Source organism: Thalassophryne amazonica, chromosome 13 (assembly GCF_902500255.1).
Source record: "Thalassophryne amazonica chromosome 13, fThaAma1.1, whole genome shotgun sequence".
Classification (NCBI taxonomy): Eukaryota; Metazoa; Chordata; class Actinopteri; order Batrachoidiformes; family Batrachoididae; genus Thalassophryne; species Thalassophryne amazonica.
The window spans coordinates 77,350,100-77,372,735 of record NC_047115.1 but is presented as its reverse complement, the minus strand read 5'-3'; the positions used below and the strand labels follow the sequence as shown (position 1 = coordinate 77,372,735).

Sequence of the window (22,636 nt, the reverse complement as noted above, 5' to 3'; positions counted from 1 at the left end):
TTTTTTGTTTTTCACCACTTTCCTCCCTGAATATGTCAATCGTGAGTCACTTTTGTGCAGATTAAAGTTACTAACTGGGACTCGTGTCTTGCTGCGAGAAAGAAATGAGAATCATCCTCTGTTCTGTTCACACAGCTCCAAACGCTGCACGGCTCGCTGACGAGTCAAGTTAGAACGATAGAATCCAGTCTGAATTTATAACAAAACACCATTTTGTTTATTTTTATTTATGTCCAGAGATCAAGGATACAGTGACCAATTTCATATTTATTTACTTTAAGACTCAATGAAATACATAGAAAATCTGTAAAGCCTACTTTTAGTACAAAATTCACAAGAGCTATCGATAAGGAATCGGATCGATAAGCAGAATTGATAATGGCATCGATATCGATAAAATCTTATCAATACCCATCCCTACGCAGCGACACTGTGCCATTGCTTAGGGAGAGCCCTAGACTGTTAATGTTTTAAAAAGCAATAATACTTTTTATTCGATTACTTGATTAATCGGCAGAATAATCGATAGACTACTCGATTACTAAAATAATTGATAGCTGCAGCCCTAGTGACGCTACTGTTTTTGTCGCTGGACACTATTTTATCCAGCCATGACCGTGCACGCTAGGGTTATGACAAATCACAAATTTATTAGCCTGGGGTTATAAATGATAAACTTTTACCTAAAACTCACAAAAATGACTTTGGTTTTGCCAGATCTTGAAAAAACCTCCCGCACCTAAGACAGTTTCATATTTCACATTAAAACACCTCGCAGCTCAAACACTCTTTATTATAACATGTCAGTCTTACATACAATACACATGAGGAAAATGAGTACATATAGCATTTGTAGCAGAGCTTAATTTGAGGGGGAGCAAGCTGGCGCGCGCTCCGGAACCTCGGACGCGCGCTCCGGAACCTCGGACGCGCGCTCCGGAACCTCGGACGCGCGCTCCGGAACCTCGGACGCGCGCTCCGGAACCTCGGACGCGCGCTCCGGAACCTCGGACGCGCGCTCCGGAACCTCGGACGCGCGCTCCGGAACCTCGGACGCGCGCTCCGGAACCTCGGACGCGCGCTCCGGAACCTCGGACGCGCGCTCCGGAACCTCGGACGCGCGCTCCGGAACCTCGGACGCGCGCTCCGCCAGCTATTTATACTGGATCCGTGATCCGCCACCACTCTTAACTAACAAAATATCACCGCCCTCCTGTCTGCTGTGCGGAATTGCGCCAAATCTGGCAACAGGTCCAGAGGCTACGCTCGCTGTTTTGATCCGGATGTTGACCGTAGCCGCAGAGCTCCGTGGCCACCGAGAGAGGACTTGGATTCTTTGCGGGTCCCGCATCCGTACCCCCGGAGGCAGTGAGTGAAGGGAGAGCACGCGCATTGTGTTCTGCGTGTGTCTGTTTATAATCTTCTCGCACAGAAGAAAAAAGAGTGTTTACACGAGAGAAAAGTGAGAAAATGTTAATACCTGTTTGAGAAAAGTGTGTAGTGAGGAGTTTTACAGCCTTAAAACATCTATAATAAGTGTAAAAAATAGCGCTACTTCACGGATTTCCACCGCGTTCACACCGGGCGCGATCAGACGCTACAAATTCGCGGGGGTCGTGTGGCGACAGATGCGCCTCCTTCGCCCGGTGTGTCGCTCTGCTTGGGTGGACTTTCGCTGCGAAAATTCGCCCCGGCGCGTCATCAAATAGGAGGAGCTTCCATTCCGCTCGGCGTAAAGTCATCATGACGGACCTTGATCACACGGAGCGAGCTGTTGTGAAAAGCTCCCAATACAGAGAGTATCATTATTTGCTGCAGGAGCTGCATCTGGATGACAGCTGCTTTCAGCGGTCCTTCCGCCTCTGCGGGACCCAGTTTGAGGACCAACTGTCCCGTTCATGCGCGCACATGTAAACAATTAAAAAAAAAAAGAAACTCCACTTCTTGCTGCAGCTCGCTCTTCCCCCAAAAACTCTGTCATAATTGTCTTTAGAAACCAGTCACCATTTGCTTTATTATACATCTGTGTAGTTAATAAGTAAAATAATCTCCATGGACCCTCGCGCGCGCACGTAAAAAAAAAAGAAAAAGAAACTCCTCTCCCCGCTACTGTGGGGCTGCTGCTCGCTCCAAAAACTCTGTCATGATTGTCTTTAGAAACCAGTCACCATTTGCTTTATTATACATCTGTGTAGTTAATAAGTAAAATAATCTCCATGGATGATTCCCTCACGTGCACACGTAAAAAAAAGAAAAGAAAAAGAAACTCCGCTCCCCGCTGCTGTGGGGCTGCTGCTCGCTCCAAAAACTGTCATGATTGTGAAATAAAGGACAAAAGAGACATAAGTCCTGCTCACAGGCTGCTACCAGAGACAGGACATGTTCACATCTTCAGTCAAACTCCAGACATCTCCACGTCACTACATATTCAGTCCCTGATTGGTCATCGCGGCGCGACGAGACGAAAAAGTTCAGATTTTTCAACTTGGGGAGGAGGGCAACACAGCATGACGTGACGCAATATCGCGCTACAAACATGCAAAACGCTCAAAATTGCTTCACTCGCGTCGCGCTGCGCGGTTTGGGGCCAAAACACGTCCTTACATAGGAATTACATGGCAACCTGTGGCTGCAGTCGCTCGCGTCGCGCCCGGTGTGAACGCGGAGAACGTAACTCCCGCGATAAACGAGGGACCACTGAGGAATTTGTACTCTATCCGGATTTCAATACATGCCCAATTTATTTTCGGTGTGGCGCACAGCGTTGTTCGCAAGCCCCCCCCCCCCCCTTTTTTTTTCTGCACCGGAGCCACCCATCCTCTGCGCTCTGGGACCTCCCACTTTACAAATTAAGCACTGATTTGTAGTGTTTTTAATAGTGTTTCAGATTTGTGTATTAGTGTTAATAAATTTGCTGTTAAGATATTTGTCTGTTTTGCAAGTAGATGGTTCCTTTTTCCAGTGAGTAAAGAAGCATTTCATAGCTTTGGGACACTTAAGTTTGCATATTGCTGACAGCAGGACTTCATAATCCGTCTCTGAATAGTGTTGGTTAGCAAACCAGGCCCGCGACCATGTAGTTTCAATGAAATCACAAGTTACCCTCAGCTGTTCTTGTCAATTTGGAAGAAGGAAAAATGCAATAAGTGCAAAAATTCCTCGTGAGTTCCACCTGGCCCTGTGAAGCGATGGCAGCTTGTGCCATATGATGCGAGACCATTTTTCCTGTGTTTTGTAAAACTTGTATGCTTCACAAAGCTCAAAAAGGAATTTAAAATCATCTCTCCAGCAAAGGTTCTCATACTCTGATATCCCTTCTGTGCCCATGTATGCATTTTGCAAATCATCATACTGTTCCGAAATCTCATCAATAAACTCGCAGTTAATGTTAGGTGACCGTGACCATATAGAAAAAAAGAAATCTAACACATGTCACAGAACAAGATCAAGAATGTGGTGTTGGCAGCTGATGTATTGAGGTTCATTGAATCCCTTGTCTCGAAATGTTCTCTGAAACCTGGCTACAACACCATTTTTGCGACCAGTACCGACTGTTGTGTCAGAGATGATCATCTGAATACTGTTCCATACACTGTACTCATCAAGCAGGTCCTGTAGTGGTATATATATGTCTGCAGCAGTTCCACTGTCACTTGCCAAAATGCCAGGTTGTAATGTTCTTCTGTCATTTTTCAAGCACACAACTTGGTACTCCTTATTGTCAATTTTCTTACCATCAAATTGCAGACAATTTTTTTTTTTGTATATATTTTCTTGTTATTTCTTGATACTTCTTAATTATTTTCTTGTTACATTATTTTAAATAGTATTGTGTAAACTCGTATTTTTTTAAAGTGATGTGGTGCTAGGTGCGGGAGGTTTTCTCATGATACAATGAAATAAATTTCAAAAAAGTGAACTATGGGTAAAAGTTCAAATGCAACATCAGGAAAATTAAAGTTTTGAAAAATGGTATGTCTCCACGACACTGTTTTTTTGATGGAGCGGACTTTGGAAATCACAAGTGGACGACTGTTCAGGTTTTTCTTTCTTCTTCTTCTCACTGGAGCTGGTAGGGTTTATCTTTATTTTACTTTGAGAGTCTGTCTTGACGTGATACTGTTCTATAACAGAGCAGCACGCATCGCACTCTCGCAATGTCCACACGTGCACTAAGTTTTTGCACACTGGAAAGCGGCTACTCTTTTTTCCGTGACTGCATCAAAATTAACAGTTATCACTTAAAAAAAATGAGTCATCCTAACACGATATCACACTATGTAAACTTTGTAATTAATCTGTGGTTCCATTTTTAACGTTAGCAGCATTCAAGTATGCGTTTAGACGTTTTCTTCTAAGAAACGCTGCTGGAAACACTGAGAAATGTTATGATTTCAGTGCGACATGTCCTTTAAAACATAGAAGAATGGAAATAATGCATGCCGATATCCAGCCCCAAAATCTCAAAGTGAATTCGAAATTCTTCAGTACCTGAACAATTTCGAATTCCGTTCTGCCATTATCTTCACAGAGGCAGCATCATTCTTAGCCGCTGATCTGATCGATCCCACAGCAGACAGCACTGATCGAGTCGGCTGTTCACCCACCTCCGTACACTCGGAGCCAGCGTGCCTCCTCCCCAGATGGCGCAGCGATTGCTGCACCCCGTACGGGTTGTGGTCCCGCCAAGATGAAACAAAAAATACAGAGATTGTCCTATGATCATCTGGCTTCGTGTAATGTTTGCATTTTGACATGGTTTGTGTCATCTGGATGTGTACAGGATAAAATAAAGAGCTGAAGTTGTTCGTGTGAAATTTCCTGCAAAAGCACGTTTGCAAGCCGATGGATTCCCACCAAGGCTCCCGCTAAAACTTCATGAGATGACACTACACTATAGCAGCGTTAGATGGCAGTATAACGGCATGGCGCAGTTGTTCCATTGTCTGGGGAGAACCCTGGGCTGTCAAAGCTAACTTTTTGGTTAGCTGTGCCCACCACTGCCTCTGACCCAATTAATGTTCTTCGCTGAATGCAGACGGGCGGAGGACAAACACATCATATACAGTCAGGTCCTGAAGTGACTGGATCGGGACAATATTTGTCATTTCACTCGAAACAGCCCAAAGGCGTTGTAGTGAATCAAATTAAGATGTACATGTAGTGTACAATTTGACCCTTAACTCAAAGAGTTTGACAACACTACTGTATTAACTATTTAGGAGTTAAGGCTATTTTAAATCCAAAGTCCCTCCATTAGAGCCCATAAGAAATTGAACAAACTAAATATAAAGGATTATTTTAAATAGAAATCATCACTGTCACCGCCAGTCAGTGGATGGATACATAAACCATTTCATAAATAAATCACATACACAAAGCTTACAGTTCCCTATGGAATTGGTACATCTCTCTGAAAATGGCAGATCTCAAAAACAGTGACTGTGCAAGAAGGAGACAACGGAGGGAAGTCATCAAGACACCCATGAAAACTCTGAAGGTGTTATAGACTTCTGTGATTGTGATTAGAGAAACTGGAGCCAGTGCAACTTTTAACAGTTACATCACCAGTTACTGAAGCAAAAAAGGATTTTAATACAAGAAAAGAAATCTGGGCTCACGTCTCCCAATGCATCTGACATTTCTCACCTTCTTTTAAGAAAATCCTCTATTTCACTCTACCATGAAGCTGCAGAACTGGTGATGCAACAAACAAAAACAAATTGCACCATGGTGTTTCTTCAATCACAGCCACAGAAGCCTGTAACTTCTTTAGAGTTGTCTGGGTATCTTGACATTTTACCTCAGTAGTCGCCTTCTTGCACAGTCACTCAGTTTCAGTGAACTGTCAACTCCGGACAGATTTACTACACAGTAACATACTGTTTGTATTTCTAAATAACAGAAAGAAATTAACTCCAAGGCATTTTCTGTGACTTGTGGAAAAAAGTTAGCTGTTGTTCATGTCAAGAGTGTAACATTTGTCCATGTTGTAAAATGTCACAGAAAAGCAGCTGAAACTTTTCAATTCCATATGACACAGGCTTGAAATGACACTGACAATTCAGTGTTTCGTCATTTCCCATAATGCCCCTGGCGGCCGCCTACACTTCCCAGAATACACCGCGGTGCCAGCAGAGTTTCGCTGTCTCACAGCGCATGTAAACAACGGCAAAGCGAGGATGTGAATGGCGCTGATTCAGCGAGTTCACGAGCGATTATGATGATGACACATTCTCTCAAGTTGAGAAGGTTATCTAGAGGAGGAATGATAAACTTCTGCTGTGCTCCGATGTCTTGTTGTCCACACTTCACGAGGTGGGTTTCTGCTGAAACGATCTCTCGTGTGAGTCACGGACCGCCAGATGGCGAGAAATGTCACAACTGCGAAACACCCAGCCCAGTCTCACGTTTCTTTTTTTTTTTTTTTTTTTGTGCTCCCATGACAAAATGAGTCAAATTTTCGTGACGGGGTCTTTTTTTTAACTCACTATTCCTAACCCTACTCCTACCCCCCAACTATAACCTTAACCATCACAGAATGAATTAGAATGAATTTGTGCTGCCGTGACAAAAATGAGGCACTTTTCATCACAATATCACCAACTAATAGATTAATGCAGTGATCTTCAACCTTTTTTGAGCCGCGGCACCCTTTTTATATTTACAAAATCCTGCGGCACACCACTGTCATGTGTCACGTGTCACGCACCACTAACTCGACTGTCTCTACACGGTGCGTTAGCAACACGTGGGGTACAGATATGACGTAACATAGTATACTATAGTCATGGAGCTGTATATAAGAACTAGAGAGCGCACTCCAAATGCTGCACACTAAACGAAAACGTCCCTTCATGAACAGCGACATGACGTCTCCTAACTGGGCAAAATATTGACGAAGTACCCGGAAGTTAATGCATTTTCAATGGAGATTCGCGACTGAACAGACTCAGAAAAATGCTCGCAAAATACGTATATACGATATTGAGCCAGTAAAATTATATTACATTAAATTATGTCAAGAAAGTATTAAACTTACTCTGACACCCACACATTCTCAAATATTAGTGTTGAAAGTTACACGGATCTGCGCTGATAAGCTGCGCTGCTCGGCTGAGCTGCTGCTGTGTTCAACGCAGTGCGGCTCCTAAAACCATTACAATACATTTATATATATTATATTTTTACACAATTATCCTTTAATGACCGAGTTTCATTCATGAAGTCAGCGGTGTGTGTGTGCACATCTCTGTGTGTGTGGCAGCACAGTGCGGGTCATTAATCTCATTATTTTAAAGGTGCAAAAAAAAAAACACCCCAGTCTTGTCGAACAATTTTTAGTCACTAACGACAAGAATTTTAACTAGACATTGGTCTAGCAGTGGAAAATATCAACTAGACATAAGTGAAATTAATGATCCGTGTCATCAGGCGACACAGATACGGCAGGAGACATACAGCTGTTTATCATCCAAATATCACGGTCAAAGTGACAACAATAACCAAAACCACTTACTTAAGGAAGGAAATATTGTCTCCCTTGTTCCTCCGTTTGTGACTTTGCCAACATGCGCAGCTTTCCGGCATATTCCACCTGTTTCTTGACGAGACTAAGTGAACTTCTATGCACACAAATCACTAACTTGCCCGGAATTAAAATGGCGATCACGCCTCCTTGTCGGCACATGGCTCAGCGCTACTGCGTGCTTTGCTGCCATCTACTGGAATAAAAGAGCATTACACCATCTGCCACACTATTACAGCACATACACCCGATAATGGTGATATTTGATAATTGCCCATAGCACCCCTGACGATCGATCACGGCAGCCCGGCTGAGAATCACTGGATTAATGTATATTTCCTGCTGCTGAATCACAACTTGCCGTGAGACCAGGTTGAAACATCGAATGGCAAAGGCATTCAACTGACAGTAATGACAATGATACACCATTAACAAACATTTAGTCTATAAAGTGGCAAAATGAGTAAACACAAGTTACAATTTTTGAGAATACAAATACTCATTTAAACAAGAGCTAAGATAATTTGTTGTATCAATAACTACACAATTCAGAATATTAATAAATAAGCTGCTTGATCTTCTACCAGCATTACCCGAACACGGATAAGTGGAAGAAAATGAATGAATGAATGAATGAATAATACAATAAATTTATCAACAAAAATGCTAAACAGTAGCATCTTATGCCCTCTCAAAGATAACTGTTTGCGTCAGTTATCTTTAAACCTTAGGAGTCGGGTGGGAAAATCAATACAATATTTAGTTTTATGATATTGATACAATTGAAAATCAACTACTGGTGGGATTTAGGTGGTCCTGTAGTATCACTTTCATCCAGCAGATGGTGCAACATACTGCAGAGATAATCTGAACTACCTGATGTCACCTCTGTTACAACCATCCATCTATCCCTTTTCAAAGAAAAGCAATAACGTCAGACAACAAAAGATTTTTCTGCAGATCAAACTAAGCACTGATGATTATGGACTTACAGGAATTGCAGCCAGATTGCAGAAATTAAGAATGGGGTTGAGTCTTAACTTGTGTGTTTAAACGTTGAGACCGCGGCTGTGAACTAAATGTGTGGTGGGTCAAGGCGGAGAACTGAGCAGCAGTGGAGCCGTCTCCCTCTTCCATATGCTCGGCGGCTGTGGTCAGAACAGCCTGTTGATCTGTGCAAGTGGTCTGCTACTGTGTGTGTGTGTGTGTGTGTGTGTGTGTGTGTGTGTGTGTGTGTGTGTGTGTGTGTGTGTGTGTGTGTGTGTGTGTGTGTGTGTGTGTGTGTGTGTGTGTGTGTGAGATGGGACGGGAAGCGCACAAAATGGTGTTGTCACTTTGAGCATTCAAGTCGTCTGGGAGCATGTGTGGTGCTGCACTTCATCACATCTACAACACCACGGAACTACGTTGGGTCCTCGATAGCAATCACCCAGGCAGACAACAGGTCCATTGCTACATTTGGAAAATAGTCAGCTACCCAGGTGAAATGTGGGCATCCCTCAGCCTTCTCCAGCTACCTCTGCAGTCAGACACCTGTGTGCTGGATCATGCAGAGAAATGTGCCACATGGCCAAAAGTTCAAACCTGCTGCTCCCTCACAATGCAAATGATACTCCTCATCTCAGTCTCTCATAGTAACTGCTCATTTGATACAAAGGCATTCCAGCAGTACCCAGAGAGGCAAAGTACCAAAGACATCCAGTCCTCACCTTGGCTCACTGGTTAGCATCCAAGTCTCACAACCACACAGCAAGACAGGCAGCACCAGGAGCCTAAAGACTCGGACCTTCATTCTCCTGCAAAAATATCAGCATCAACAAACGCCTCTATGAGGTCACTGGTCATAAGCTCTTTCCAGGCGTCTCTCGATCTCAAAAGACGAGGACCCAGACACGTTTTTCACTGTCAAGATAAGTGAATGTCTCTACTGGGAAAAACTCAAGAGTCTCTGCTTCCACTCCACAGAGCACTCACAGTATCTGTGTAGGTTGGCTATGATGCCCAGTAACTTCTTGAGGATCTCACAAACTCTCAGCATGTCCAAAAGAGCAGTCTCATCAACTGAATAAAACAATCCAAAACAGAAACAGTTGACCACATGATGTGGCATACAACAGCTGAATCAAGTCAGGTTTTAATATGAGTTTAGCAGCAGGTGCAGACATTCAGCAAAGCAATCTGCTAATTGCAGCCTGAAACAGTGTTAAATTTTGTCCAAAAAAAAAAAAAAAAGATTAATTAAAAAAATAAATCGGACGGACTTTGTTACAATGACAAATAAATACCCCACCCAACATGCACAGAATTCATACACTGAAGTATAACATACATACACCACAAACAGTCTTCAGACAAAATGACTAAATTTTAGATCTTCATTAAGACCTCTGTAACAGGTCACCCTCAACCAAAAGATCCAAAAACTCTCTCCCTGATTTAAGTTTTATCCTATTGACTCCACATATGGAACATGGTATATGATCGATACCTACAGGTTTGTATCATGGACCTTTACTTGGATTGGGGGCTAAGACCCCCTGCTCTCCATCTGATTTGACAAAGAAGCAGTGTGTCCCGCTGTACATCTGCAAACCTGAGTGCCATTTGCTTTAGTTTTGAGTAGAGCCCGACCAATAGGGATTTTTTTGAGGCCGATGCCGATAACGATATTTGGAAAAAAATGCCGAAAATCGATAAATTAGCTGATTTGCCGTTAGCCGATAAATCAGCCGATATATATATATATATTTTTTTTATGAATAAAATGTTTGGACCCTTAACAAAAAAAAGGTTTGAGCTAAAAGCTGAAGCTTTGTCCTCATATTGATTAACTTTATAACCGAGAAGAATTTTCAAGTTCAAAAAATGCAAAAATGCAATTGGAGCAGTTAGGGGGCTATTCAAATGGGCCAACTAGTAAGATATCACTCCTGAAAATGATCTTTGTCATATCATGTGAGGTAAATCTGCTGTACGACTGGATTTTGGAAAACCATGTGACGGAGAACCAATTCCAATTGGACACTCACATTGCGCATGTCATCACACATCTTCTATGAGGAGTACCAAGATGGCCGATGGTGGATTGAAAGTCCGCGGAGTTAACTTTTCAGCAAAACAAAAAAAAAGTATGTTTCTATCTCATATCAATAAAAAGTTATTTACAATTTAGTAAAGCTTGGTCCCAGCCGTCCCCAGAGGGTTAATGGCGAACGGCAGTAATCTGAATGTTTCAACCTCTTAGCATTTCCAGCATGAAAAACAAAAGTTTTTCATGCTGGAAATAAGGTCTACACAACGTGGGCTTAAAAAAAAAAGCGTGACCGATGCAATGAAGCACATTTGACATATTACTACATAAACTGAGTTAATCAAACTGAGTTGAACTGAAATGGGAGAAATGTGGGGTGAATGTAATCGCAAAGTTTTTACAAACAACATCCTTATAAACTTACTTGTATGCTTTTGTCAGCCAATCAGTGCAGTGTGACGGCGAACTATGGGGGCTGGTGATAAACACATTTAAGCAGGGGTGTAAGCAGCTCTCAGTTGAATGGAGTCAGAACTCCATCTACTGGACAAATGGTGCAGGGACATTTTACATTGCCGACACAAACATTATTTCAGTAACTGTTTTGTTTATGAGAAATTATCGACGTTCTATCTGCAAGATTTCGGCCGATAGTGAGTACTTTGGAAAGGGCTTATATCGGCTGGCTGATATATCAGTCGGGCTCTAGTTTTGAGAACAGAGAGCATTTCCACAACACACACAAAAAAAAAGGCAGGAGTGCGGCAAGGGCTACACACAACAGAATGCATATATCAAAACAATGTTTCAAAATAAAATATACAGACAAAATATTACTGCAAAATGATAATGAAGTTGATGCACTGTAATGTGTATTTTGTGTAATTTGTGGGTTTGTTTGTTATAACCCCAACTCCAATGAAGATGGGACGTTGTATAAAATGTAAATAAAACAGAATACAATGATTTGCTAATCCTCTTCGACCTCTATTCAATTGAATACACCACAAAGACAAGATATTTAATGTTCAAACTGATAAACTTTATTGTTTTTGTGCAAATATTTATTCATTTTGAAATGGATGGCTGCAACACGTTTCAAAAAAGCTGGGACAGTGGTATGTTTACCACTGTGTTACATCACCTTTCCTTCTAACAACACTCAATAAGTGTTTTGGAACTGAGAACACTAATTGTTGAAGCTTTGTAGGTGGAATTCTTTCCCATTCTTGCTTGATGTACGACTTAACTTGTTCAACAGTCCGGGGTCTCTGTTGTCGTATTTTGTGCTTCATAATGCGCCACACATTTTCAATGGGTGACAGGTCTGGACTGCAGGAAGGCCAGTCTAGTACCCGCACTCTTTTACTACGAAGCCATGCTGTTGTAACACGTGCAGAATGTGGCTTGGCATTGTCTTGCTGAAATAAACAGGGACGTCCCTGAAAAAGATGTTGCTTGGATGGCAGCATGTGTTGCTCCAAAACCTGGATGTACCTTTCAGCATTGATGGTGTCATCACAGATGTGTAAGTTGCCCATGCCATGGGCACTAATACACCCCCATACCATCACAGATGCTGGCTTTTGAACTTTGCGCTGGTAACAATCTGGATGGTCTTTTCCCTCTTTTGTCCAGAGGACATGATGTCCATGATTTCCAAAAACAACTTAAAATGTGGACTCATCAGAACACAGCACACTTTTCCACTTTCCGTCGGTCCATTTCAAATGAACTCAGGCCCAGAGAAGGCGGCCGTGTTTCTGGATGTTGATATATGGCTTTCGCTTTGCATGATAGAGTTTTAACTTGCACTTGTAGATGTAGCGACAAACTGTGTTAACTGACAATGGTTTTCTGAAGTGTTCCTGAGTCCACGCGGTAAGATCCTTTACACAATGATGTTGGTTTTTAATGCAGTGCTGCCTGAGGGATCGAAGGTCACAGGCATTCAATGTTGGTTTTTGGCCTTGCCTTTTACGTGTAGAAAGTTCTCCAGATTCTCTGAATCTTCTGATTATATTATGGACTGTAGATGATGGAATCCCTAAATTCCTTGCAATTGAATGTTGAGAAGCATTGTTCTTAAACTTTTGGACTATTTTTTCCCACACAGTTGTTCACAAAGTGGTGATCCTCTCGCCTCATCTTTGCTTGTGAACGACTGAGCCTTTTGGGGATGCTCCTTTTATACCCAATCATGACACTCACAATTAGTGTCCTCAGTTCCCAAACGCTTATTGAGTGTTGTTAGAAGGAAAGGTGATGTAACACAGTGGTAAACATACTGCTTTCCCAGCTTTTTTGAAACATGTTGCAGGCATCCATTTTAAAATGAGCAAATATTTGCACAAAAACAATAAAGTTTATCAGTTTGAACATTAGATATCTTGTCGTCTTTGTAGTGTATTCAATTGAATACAGGTTGAAGAGCATTTGCAAATCACTGAATTCTGTTTTTATTTACATTTCACACAATGTCCCAACGTCATTGGAATTGGGGTTGTATAATTATTATTTTTAATGAACCTGTGATTTTTCTTATTATGGCTTATAAATTACACAGAAGTATATGTCACAGGGTCCCCCAAACTAGCAAAAAAAAAAAACACCATCAACAGAGGCATACTCCGGAAAATACGGACACAGAGGTACCCCCAAATGCTTTAATTTTACCTCATATTATCAAAAGCTCACTAAGCTTTGATAACAAAAGAAATACAGTCACATTCGTAAGTATTTGGACAGTGTCATTGCTTTTAGAATTTTGCCTCTGTACAACACAGGGGAGTTAAAATGAAACAATCAAGACGCCAAATGTGTGCTTTAACAAAAACATTGCAAGAACTATTTTAAAATTACAGCTATTTACAGCTATGGACATGCTATGCATTTACAGACAGACAGATTTTAAAAAACTGTACCATACCGTTTGTAGTTCTTAATGATTGTTGAAACAACGTGAAGGTAAATGGTAAATGGACTGCATTTATATAGCACTTTTCCATCTGCATCAGAAGCTCAAACCGCTTTACAAATAATGCCTCACATTCACCCCGATGTTAGGGTGCTGCCATACAAGGCACTCACTCCACACCGGCAGCAATAGGGGATTAAAGACCTTGCCCAAGGGCCCTTAGTGATTTTCCAGTCAGGCTTGGATTTGAACCGAGGATCTTCTGGTCTCAAGTCCAACGTCTTAACCACTAGACCATCACCTCCCCTAATACATACATACAGGGATGTGCAACAGCACAGTATCGGACAGTGAAACTGAAATATACACAAAAATTATTCATTCATTTTCTATACCCGGTTTATTCCAGTTAAGGGTCACGTGGGAGCTGAAGCCTATCAGTTATTGGGCGAAGGGGGGGGTACACCCTGGACAGGCTGCCAGTTTATCGCAGAACCACATATAGACAAACACACTGAATCCCACTGAAACGAATAGGTAGAAATGAAAGTCTGTCAGCAAGAGGACTACAGCTTTCAGCCAATCAACGGACAGCATTAACAGACATATATAGACTTATGAGTAAATTACGAGAAACATGTGCCAACAATCGCATAACTTACATACAACTTAAGTCCCATGTGTGCTGGACTTTTGTCACACGCTGGCATGCGTTGAAAATTTTCAGCATGCCCAAAATTTTTTGAGGTGCTCAGCGTATTTCGACTTATATCTGCAAGCTTCAACATGCTCTTAACTTATAAAAAAAAAAAAAAAACTTACTCATAACATATTAGATGTACACCAGTGTATGCCAGCAGTTTTAATATGGTCAGCATACGCTGGCTAAATGGTCAAGGTGTGACAGGGCCTTTCGCTGCTGCCGACGCATAAGCATGTTGCAATACATGTATTATGTGAAGAACCACATCCTCAAGCTTATTCTCATAAATATTTTATCTTTATTGATCCGTGTCTACTGCGCAAATGCGTTTCGGCCCTAAGTTGTCATCAGTGTGTGACACACTTTCAGCATCACACATTGATGACAGCTCATGGCCCAGTCACACAGCACTTAATGAAGGGCAACAAAGCCCGAACAAAACAAGAAATCTGGACTTTCGTTGACATTGTTTAACCTTCGTGCAGCTGGCGCTTCGTCAGGATTTTTAAACTGTTGAAAAATTTGAACGAAGTGCAACGAAAACCTCAACTCGCTCATGCTTCGTTTTGCTGTCGTTCTCAACGTTTTTTAACCGTTTGTTTAGTTTTTGTAACATTGTTTAGTTTGACTTTGTTCGACCAGCTAGCTGAATGTTTTCACACAGTGCAGAAACTGGTTTGTGAGCGCTGAGGCTGCTGCTGAGTTCATGTACTGTCGGAAATTACAGGGCAAACTCAGCCTGTTTGCTTGGATTTTTTTATCTGGGTGGGGGGGGTCAGCTTCACTGGGCTCAGGCACCTTATATAGGGAAGAATTAATTATTTTGTGTGGATACAATTAATTATTTTGCCACAAGCAACTGCTGAATTTGAAACAACAAAAAAGTTGTGTATTTTCCAACGGTACTTGAACGCAGTGGCAGCAGCAGCTCCTGCGTGCGGTTATTATTTTTTATTAAATATATCAATATGAATGTAGAAATGACAATCCAGCCCTTATGTACATGTGGCAACAGGTAGATGATTCAAATGATTATATAAAGAGCTGTTCTGGAAGGCAGAATTCACACTGTGGATCAGCTGCAGCTGGTGGAAATAACTGCACATGGGGAGTCAATGCGCATTCACATGGACTGACCAATTTAACTGCTCCGATATATTCAATCATCTTTACACTTATATTTATTCCCTGTTTGGACAGTTTTCTGTTATAAATCAATATATATATATATATAGCATAGTAAAGTAATACAGTGATAGAGCAGTGACCACGCCACACCAGAGTTTCTTGGGTTTTTTGTTTGTTTTTTATTAATTGGAGCAAGACGGAGTGCGCAGTGTGTCGACAGACAGTGAGGATTTTGATGACAAAGGAGATGATCCCTCTTTTGCTCTGGACGAGGAACCAGACCAGGTGGGTCCACCAACATGCACACAGATCTCCACAGCTTCTGTTTGCAGTTTCTCCAGGACTCAGGTGCTATGAGCTCCATCCCAGCACAGAGTCCTGGAACTCAGAGATGCAGACACACACTGCTCCAGCTGTGGCTCCAGGCGCGTTTCATTTAAAGCGTCGAGATCGTTAGCTTCAGTTTTGCTTAGTTCCTCTTTCGTCCCTTTTGCGCTCTTGCTTCGCAGGCTATTCCGTGATAAAGCTTTTTCGTCCACCTTTTCGCAACGGAATGTGACATTTTTTTACTTTTTCCCCTTTGTTGAGGAATCATCGTGTGCCATGTGACTGGGCCATTATAGGGCTGAAACGGGTTAGGGGGTGTGTGACACACTTTTAGCGTCACATACTGATGACATCTTAGGGCCGAAACGGGTTTCTGCAGTAGACACAGATCAATAAAGATAAAAATTTAGGTGAATAAGCTTGAGAGTGCGGTTCTTCACATTATATTGACAGTTTTATCTTAACTTTCACCCAAAGTCTTTTTTTGGAGTCGCGTGCACTTGCTTTGCTAATAAAGGGAGGTTTCTGCTTCTACAACTCCATAATTCTGTGGCTACACAATCACACTGACATGGGCATGACCTTTTTGAAGTTCTCCATCGTGTTGGTGGGTGTCACAATGCGATTTACCACCGAAATAGTCCAGGGCACAACGTGAAGAACAAGGCAAGGGACTTTCTTTCCGCCTGCATTACCACTGCTGCTTTTCTTTTCTGGACAATTTGTCCCTCAACAACCTGCACTTCTTTATATAATCATCAACCTCCAAACTAACATTACCTAAAATTTCCCTTCATGAATTGCAGGTCATTTGAGCATCTTTGTAGTTCTATTTTATATTGATATTTTAAAAAAATCCTTTGCTTTTCCATAGAAAAGTCTTTTTTTTTTTCTTCAGTAGCTTCCAAATAATGGGGCCCATAGACCCCCAAATCCATGCAGAATGGTTTTGGGGACTAATCAGACACACCTCAACTTAAAAGGTTTTTCTGCATCTTCCATTTTATATTAATATTTGAAAAAAAAAATCCCTTGGTTTTCTATGGAAAAGTCATTTTTTCTTCAATAGCTTCCATGTAATAGTTCCTAAGCGACCCCAAATCCATGCAAGATGGTTCTGCTATGTGGGACTAATCAGGCAAACCACAATTTAACAGACTTCCCTGCACCATCCTGCATTAATTTGGAGTCTCTAGGTCGCATTATATGGAAGCTACTGAAGAAAAATTGACTTTTCTATAGAAAAGCAAAGGATTTTTTTTAAATATTAATATAAAATAGACAGTGCAGAGAAATATTTTAACTTGAGGTGTGCCTGATTGGTTCCACATCTCAGAACCATCATGCACTGATTTGGGGTATCTAGGTCATCTGGCATACAAGCTATTGAAGAAAAAAAAAAAAACAACCGTGTAATTCAGACAGTAATTTAAATTTACTGGCAGCCCCGAGGCTGCCTGCCACGAGCGCTGAATGAAAACAACAAATATCCAAATGTTCAACATCCAACTAACTTCACTGTGGTGGGATGATATAGAAAATGCAAATTTAAAAAAAGAAGTGATTTTTACATTTACTTTGTGTTCTATTTCATTACAGACCACGTGAATCAAAATATTTCATGTTTTGTGTGGTCAGCTTCATTTTGTTTGTTAATTAGTGTCCGTTCCCGCATTTAAGGCCCACAACACATTCCAACAAAGATTGGGATGGGGGCAATTTATTCTTTATCTAAGGATTAAATAATTACTTTTGCATCTTTTTTTTTTGAGCACATGAACATTTTCCAAGTCACTGACTATGTCTTAGACTTAATTTATATCAATCATTAAGAAATACAAATAGTATGGTAGTGGCTGAATTAAATCTATGTCTACTAGTCAGTTCTTAAAAATGGAGTGACCATGCTGCAAGGAGACTAATGAGGGAAGCCACCAAGGCACCCAGACAACTCTGAAGGATTTACAGGCTTCTGTGGTTGTGATTATAGAAACTGTGCATACTGGAACTTATGTCTGATGCATCATAAGTTATAAAGCTTCACAATGAAGCTGTGGAAGCTTTTCTTAAGAACATGCAAAACATGATGTAGCTTGCCAGAAGGCAGATGGGAAACCTGAGCCTAGCTCCGATTTCCTGTTTTTACAATCCTTCCCTACTCCACCTCAACATGAAGCTATGAATAGGGATGCAACAGAAAAATGTTGCACCATTCCCAATTTTTCTACTCACATGCACAGAAGCCTAGAATTCTTTCAGAGCTATCACGGGTGTCTTGGTGGCTTCCCTCGCTAGTCTCCATCCAGCATGGTCACTCAATAATTGAGAACTGATTATTTGACACAGATTTACCATAAGCGCCGGTCACAACCCACCGTGCGTTTTTTTTTTCGCCATACATTTTCTGTGGATGGCACGGCCACTACGTTTTTGTGAAAACGTATGGAGACAGTAGCAAGAGGAGGGAGGGAGTACGTTCAACGCACGTCTGTAGGAGTGTAACGATAAAGACAGTTGACAATAAAGCAGTGTCTGTGTGTGGGGTTGGCTTTTTTTTTGATGTGTGTGTTATGAGCGGGACCGGAGCGGCAGGTGTTTTTCGGTGTCGGCAATGTATGAGCATGTCCAGCCTGTTAGTGAAAAGTCACACAAGGTGTGAAACACTGATAGAGGAATATAGTCACTACACACTTGATTACCAGCTTTTTAAATGTCAACTTAATTCTAATTTATATATGTGTATCATAATCTTCAAGATCTGATACCTACAATTTAATTCCATAGTATGTGGTGAGTAGCCTACTGCCTCCGTAAGGATTTGGTTAATTCAATAGTAATTGAATGAAAATGTGCTGCTTTGAATCCGTACTGAAGCAGTATTCACAACGTGCGTCATCTGTACTGCTGGTGAATCCGCAGCCTGACCGCAGCGAAAGTTCTGCATGCACTAAAACCTCTACGGCGTGTCTGCATGTGTCTGCGTGCTCCTAAATTTGTACTGAGGCAGTACTTACGACGTATGGATCTCCAAATATAGCCCACGTTTTTGCAGGAAGACTGCACGCACGTGCAAGTACGGCGGGTTGTGACCACGGCTATACAGTACCATTACAATTTGTAATGTAATGTTTGTAATGTACGGTTTTGATGTTCCTGTCTCCATCTCCTGACTCCTCAAGAAAACAGTAAAAGTGATTTTATCCTAATATTTTGAATAAACTGCTCCCGTCTCAAATTTTGGACTTTAATGTGCTGCAGGCTTTAAAAGCAGGGACAGGTGTATATTTTGCATGGTTTAGTTTTTTAATTTGCACTTTCCAAGTTGTCCCAGCATTTTCTGATCTGGGGATGTAAAACATAGTGCAGTTCTGCTGATAATTTTGATGACAGGAATCAGCCAATTTTGACTTCAACAGACAGATTTGATCACTATTTTCTACCGACTGATTTCTACATATCTACCCAATCTAAACTGAGTGATTAATGATCCCTGCACAGTTTAAACTACATTTGGTGTTGCTGTGAAAGTTTAAGGCATGACTGCTGTCTGCTTATTTCACAGTAAAGCACACACATTCACAGTTCCACTGTGCACTGGTCCACCTGTTGCTGGATGTTTCAGATTACTTCTGCATGTACATTCATTCTTCATAGTCATCTACAAAAACAAGCAGCTGAGCTTCTTATCATGCACCAGGTGCAGAGAAACTGCTAAACCTCTGCTGACAACCTACTAACTTTTGCCACTATGGAGGACGACGAACTTTTCAAAAAATGTTCTCAAACCGAGTACATCGTCAATAAACAGAGTGGAATTCGACTTTTTCACGGATTAACCGCCGAATCGTGCGGCCATTGTGCAGTTTGACTTGCCCATAACAAAGTGATGAGACGGGTTTAGTAGCAGCAAAACGCCTCGGGAACTGGGAAGTTAAAGGTCAAACTATGCCGCGGTTTATCGCATTTGAGCGTTTTCTCCTTCTCGTAAAACCACACGAGCAAGTTTGTAGAGGCTTATTAACCAGCTGCTGGAAACGCCGTCTGAAATAGCGTTTGAATGATTTGAATTAACGTGACGCACAAGCGCTTTACAAAGGAGGCGAAATAACTTGAAGACTAAAACGCGCCGCCACAAAGTTAAAACCAGAGCCCCCGTTTTTAGCTTGCATCGAGTTGTTACTGCAGATACACGCACCGAAAGGTCCGAACGGGGAGTAAAAGTTGGGTAATTTGAGTGTTCCTCTCGGTTTTTACCTTTTCTTTTGTGGAGAGCTTGACAGCTCAGCGAACGGCAGCCATGATGGTCTCATCCGGGGATTACAGGCTGAGCTCCTTTAGCCTTTAGCCTGGTGCAGCCTGTCCTGTCCTGGGCCAAAAACCGAGCTGTGCCCCGCCACCGCTGCTCTGAAATAATATAAACCACCGCGGATAATTCACCTTCTCAACACACAATTCTACAGCTATCATATTAGTCCTCAGGAAAGCTTATTAAATTTGATAAAAGTATGCCCTCTCATTAATTTGTCAGTTTTTAAAGTGAATTTGACTCCAAACTACCTTCCCCCCTGCATGAAACAGCAGTATATTATTGTCAGCTACTACAGTGACAAATAAACTACAAGTCCATGTCATATTTCCCCCATCTATTACCAATAACATAGTAATAACATCAAAAAAAATCCTTATCAATTTAAAGGTCTCCAAGGTTTAACTCAAAAATGTTACCAAATAAATTCAAATTTTGACACTTTTGAAGGTCAAAATCTGAGATACATCAAGAGATGATGGAGGTTGTGCGGTTGACATCACCAGTTTCATAACCCTTGTCTGTCCTTGATATCAAGTGTCCCTGTTGCCAGCTGTTAGTAAATAAAATATAAATGTATTGAAATGATTAAATCCAGGTATTATCGTCATTCCCACTGCATGGTTGGTTATCAGGAACAAAAATTTGCAAGAGGAGAATAGTGCAGCAGAGAACAGAATACAACCCCAGCTCCAATGAAATTGGGGCGTGGTGTGAAATGTAAATAAAAACAGAATACAATGATTTGCAAATCCTTTTCAACCTATATTCAATTGAATACACCACAAAGACAAGATATTTAATGTTCAAACTGATAGACATTATTGTTTTTGTGCAAATATCACCACTTTGTGAACAACTGCGTGGAAAAAAATCCAGCAGTTTAAGAACAATGTTTCTCAACGTTCAATTGCAAAGAATTTATGGATTCCATCATCTACAGTCCATAATATAATCAGAAGATTCAGAAAATCTGGAGAACTTTCAACACGTAAGCGGCAAGGTCGAAAACCAACATTGAATGCCCGTGACCTTCGATCCCTCAGGTGGCAATGCATTAAAAACCGACGTCATTGTGCAAAGGATCTTACCACGTGGGCTCAGGAACACTTCAAAAAAACATTGTCAGTTAACACAGTTCGTCAAAACATCTACAAGTGCAAGTTAAAGCTCTACCATGCAAAGCGAAACCCAAACATCAACAACATCCAGAAACGCTGCCACCTTCTCTAGGCCCGCCCTCATTTGAAATGGACAGACGCAAAGTGGAAAGTGTGCTATGGTGTGATGAGTCCACATTTCAAATTGTTTTGGAAATCATGGACGTCGTGTCCTCTGGACAAAAGAGGAAAAAGACCATCCAGATTGTTACCAGTGCAAAGTTCAAAAGCCAGCATCTGTGATGGTATCGGGGTGTGTTAATGCGCATGGCATGGGCAACTTACACATCTGTCGTAAATCCTGTTGTTGTCTGCTGTGTGTGTGCGCGCGTGCGCATAGACGTTCAGTCTCCCCCACCTGATTCCACTCAATGTGTGCGCTGATAGGTAATCAGCGCTTAGACGCTAATAGCACTGCTTCAACATTGCGGAACCCTCACGAGTCACAACGGCAGACTAAAATATCAAACAGGCTTGATTTTCATCCGACCATACGATTCCCGATCAGGAGGTGGTCGTGAGATGTTGAACGCAGCTCATTACTCCATGTAGACTGCATGACGCAGGATGCACGATTAAGCTGAAACTCAGCACGATCCAAAAAATTCTCACAAGAGTGAAAAATCGGCTGAAAAAGGGCCAAAACTCACACAGTGTAAGCCCAGCCTAAGTCTTCCTCCTTCAGCTTCCACCATCTTATCCTTTGTTGAGGTCTGACTCTCTTCCTCTTCTTCACCTTTAAAGTCATCTTACAAACCACCACCCTATGCTGTCTAGCTACACTCTCCCCTGCCACCACCTTACAGTCTCCAATTTCTTTTAGCTTCTATCTACCTGAGTGCATTTTTCTCCACTCTTTCTCCACCCTGTGCTCCTCCCTTTTCTTAAATTAGGCATTCACCACAGCCATGTCCAACCTTTTTGCCAAAAATCAACTACCATCTGTTCTTCCACATTCCTGTCCTTGAAACCATATCTACCCATAACTTCCTCATCACCTCTGTTCCCTTCACCAACATGCCCATTGAAATCCGTTCCTATCACCACTCTTTCATGCTTGGGCACACTCTCCACCACCTCATTTAACTCACTCCAGAAATCTTCTTTCTCCTTCATCTCACAACCTACCTGTGGGGCATATGCACTGATGATATTCATCATCACCCCTTCAATTTTCAACTTCACACTCACCACCCTGTCAGAGACTCACTTAACCTACAACACACTCTTAACATATTCTTCCTTTAAAAGCACCCCAACACCATTTCTCTTCCTATCTACACCATGACACAACTTGAACCTACCGCCTATGCTCCTGCTCTTACTTCCCTTCCCCTTGGTCTCTTTCACACACAATATGTCTACCTTCCTCCTTTCCATCATATCAGCCAATTTTCTCCTTTTATCAGTCAAACTGCCAACATTCCAAGTCTACTCTCACTTCCAGCCTTTTAGTCTTCCTCTTCTCCCGATGTCTCTGGACATGTTTTCCAACTCTTCCTCTTTACCCAGCAGTAGCCCAACTTCTGCCAGCAC

At 41.7% G+C, this 22,636-nt stretch overlaps 1 protein-coding gene across 1 annotated transcript in view; it reads right to left on the bottom strand.

The window, feature by feature from the left end:
• LOC117523475 (zinc finger protein 518A) overlaps nt 1–19,967 on the bottom strand; it is a 61,526-nt gene extending 41,559 nt beyond the window's left edge. Inside the window, exon 1 of the mRNA XM_034185031.1 lies at nt 19,889–19,967. The gene's annotated coding sequence lies outside the window, so the exon portion shown is untranslated. The remainder of the gene's footprint in view (nt 1–19,888) is intronic.
• Nucleotides 19,968–22,636: the final 2,669 nt, after the last annotated feature.